General features: G+C 41.0%; 1 pseudogene; it reads left to right on the plus strand.

The window, feature by feature from the left end:
• Nucleotides 1-339: 339 nt before the first annotated feature.
• LOC129839235 (nanos homolog 3-like) lies at nucleotides 340-3,055 on the plus strand (annotated as a pseudogene).
• Nucleotides 3,056-3,699: the final 644 nt, after the last annotated feature.

Genomic DNA, 3,699 nt, shown 5'->3' on the forward strand with positions numbered 1-3,699 from the left:
GTCCTATCAATTTAGAACATAGAATAGATTAAACAGTTATATTTGAAGTTTTTAATATTGTTGAGGTGTAAAATTGTATCCCAAATAGTTGATCTTCTAAAAATACCAATTTAGCAGTTGTCAGTTTGAAACCATTTGATTGGCTTTGTCAAGTGCCACGGACTCCGCACTACGCCATCTGATTGGCTGTTTAACAAAACACTGACAGGTTAAAACGTGAACGTTGTCAAATTTGCCTTCAGTTGAGTTGTCAGTTGAGACCCAGCGTTCTTTATTCTGGTACATTCTGATCGTTATCAGACACTAGTCTGTTTGGATATAAAAAATACAAGTGTGAGAATGAACGCTATGATTTGTCAACTCATAGACCTACCACCTTACATGGAGTCCGAAAACAAGAGTTTCGAACCGTGGCGGGACTACTTGAAGCTGGCTGACCTAGTGCGGGAGATGAAGTTAGGAAACTTCACCTCAGAACCGTCAACCGTTGAGGGTCATGACTCTGGCGTATGCTCGACCATGGTGGAATTTGAAGAGTTTCGGCCGCGAGCCTTGCTGTCACCGATAACACCTGTGGCGACACCACCCCTATGGCACGAAATGGAACCCCTGGATTCAGAAATCGACCTCTTGCACGAAGACGCTCCTTTATGGCCGAGCAGCACCGAGGGTCCCGAGCCCCCTACAGCAGCGTCCAGATCCCCCGCTGGCACCTGGGGCCAGAGTGGGAGAAACACGCCGGAGGAGGTGCCATCACCTGAGCGCAAGTTCTGCAGCTTCTGCAAACACAACGGGCCAGGATGGGGACATGATGTGCCCGTACCTGCGGCTGTATGTCTGCCCTCTCTGCGGGGCCACCGGGGCCCAAGCCGCCAACGAACGCCATTGTCCCCTGGTCGAAACCACCTACAGCTCTGTCTATGTCTCGCCCAGTGGTGTAAAGTACTTTAGTGAAATACTTGAAAGTACTGCTTAACTAGTTTTGGGGTTATCTGGACTTTTCTTGGGCTTCCGAGTGGCGCAGCGGTCTAAGGCACTGCAGCTCAGTGCTTGAGGCGTCACTACAGACACCTTGATTCGAATCCAGGCTGTATCTCAACCGGCCGTGATTGGGAGTCCCATAGGGTATCGCACAATTGGCCCAGCGTCGTCCGGGTTTGGCCGTCATTGTAAAGATGAATTTGTTCTTAATTGATATGCCTAATTAAATGAAGGTTTTTACTTTTACTTCACTACATTCCTAAAGAAAATGATGTACTTTTTACTCCGTACATTTTCCCTGATGCCCAAAACTATTCTTTACATTTTGAATGCTTATCAGGACACGACAATTGTTTAATTCACACACTTATCAAGAGAACATCCCTACTGCATCTGATATGGCCGACTCACTAAACACATGCTTCGTTTATAAATGATGTCTGAGTGTTGGAGTGTGTCCCTGACCATCTGTAAATTAATAAAGAACAACAAAAAGGTGCCATCTGGTTTGCTTTACTTTTTACTTTTGATACCTAAGTATATTTTATCAATTACATTTACTTTGATACTTAAGTATATTTTAAACCATTTACTTTTAGACTTTTACTCAAGTAGTATTTTACCGGGTGACATTCACTTATACTTGAGTCGTTTCATATTAAGGTATCTTTACTTTTACTCAAGTTTGACAAGTGGGTACTTTTTCCACGTGGAGCTACAACAAAAATGTGTGCTGTTGGGGGACTGGAGTTGGGAAACACTGATGTAAGGAAACAGATATCGTTTCAATCTTGTCAATAGGCAATCTTTACCTCCCAAATTAACAGACTAAGTAGGGAAGTAGAAGACACGCAACCAGCTTTCTGGATCAGCCCAGTCCTTCTAGAATGCTCCACAGATGGACAGTCATCAACCCATTGTTGTATAGGAACCTGAGATGGGCCATTAATCATCACTGTTCTGTAAATCAAGGTTAGTGACCCAACCCTGGCAGTCTCCCGTGAATTGACGTGTGCCCAATTGAATTGAGTGGTTTGCTATTATTCTGTAAATTTATTGTAAATAAAATGTAAATGGTCACCATTGTAAATGGTCACCATTGTAAATGGTCACTCAAAACCGGTTCAGGCCAATTTGACAACACAATCTCACATTCAATTCGTGCATGTACATAATGTATTTCAGCATGTTGTTTTGTGGCTTAATTCGTCAGAAAAGACAAGAATTTGAACACGATAGCCTATATTTCTATTTTTTCTTCATTATTGAACGTTATGAATATACCTTAATGTTGTATTTATTTAATCCCGTTTAATAAATGGTGTTTGTATTGCTATATACTGTTTTCGATTTTTCTGAGGAGACTTTCTAATCAGAATTTGTGAGAAAAGACATACATTTATGTGCGTCTTAATCCGCGGGAAAAACAATTTTATTAATGCCACTGCTATTGTCTATGTTTGATTTCGCTTAATTCTTTAGGATACTGGTGCACTTGTAGTCAGAAAGGCCCCTTTTTTTCGTGAAGGCAACAGTACAGGTTATTCTTCATAACGCATTTCATATTTCGTGGAGCCTAAATCACTATTTTCTTCATAATGCATTTAATACAAGTTAAACAGGTTCATGTAAAATAATGAATTTTGTTTGTTGACACTTATGGCTCTTCCAAGGCCGATTCATTGTGATTATTACGGTGTCTATCATGTTAGCGAGTCAGAAATGTCAGTTTCCTAGTAGCGACTATCACTTGAATGCTGTATTATGCTGGCTTAATATTCTCCTGGGACACTGGACAATGGGAAGTCGTAACTCCGACATGATTGTGTATTAGATTGGCAACAACATTTTCTCCGTTTCACACTTGTAATTCCAATTTTGAGGGTTATTCAAGTGAAACTTCTCAGTCGGAACTAGGTATTTCCGATAACTCCGATTGCACGTGAACTTGGCATTAGTATTTGTGATCGACAACAGTAGGGGCTGGTTCGCGGTGTGTCCAGCCCCAAAACGCATTCCCGACCACTGCGGACTGAGTGTCAGTATCCTGCTGTGTGTCCGTCCAGTCAACTAGTAGAATTATTGTCTGTGACGTAAGTGTGGGATTATTATTAAGGTTCGGGTCGTCTGAGACACCAACAAGTAGGCTATACAATAAACAAGATAACTTTACAACGAAGAAACTAAAGTAATAATGATTAAACAATCAAATAATATATATATACAATTATCGTATGTTTGGTTGCTTTGAGACTGAGTCGTGTCTACACAATATTATTTACAACGAGCGGTTCCCATCCTTTTCAAGTAGACTAAATCTGTCTGCAGTTTTATGTTGTAGGTGATCTTTTCCATTAAGTACAGTTCTTTCAGTCTACCGCTCCACTCTTCCATAGTATGAATGTCCTCATTTAACCAATGCTCTATAATTATCAATGTCTACAATTTGATGTTATTTTAACGGACAAAAAAAATGTGCTTTCCTTTCAAAAACAAGAACATTTCGAATTGACCCCAAACTTTTGAACGGTAGTGTAGTAACTTAACTAGGATCAGCTTTCTCTCCCCAAGCCGACCAGAAAATAATTGAAATCTGACCCAAGATCAGTGCTGTACATCGGCAACTTTCAACCCAATGTAATACAGAGCGCGTTCCAGCTCGTCAACACAATCGGCTGCAGGGGAGGTTACTTTCGGCCTTGTTCGCAAATCAAATAA

Source organism: Salvelinus fontinalis, chromosome 40 (genome assembly GCF_029448725.1).
Source record: "Salvelinus fontinalis isolate EN_2023a chromosome 40, ASM2944872v1, whole genome shotgun sequence".
Classification (NCBI taxonomy): Eukaryota; Metazoa; Chordata; class Actinopteri; order Salmoniformes; family Salmonidae; genus Salvelinus; species Salvelinus fontinalis.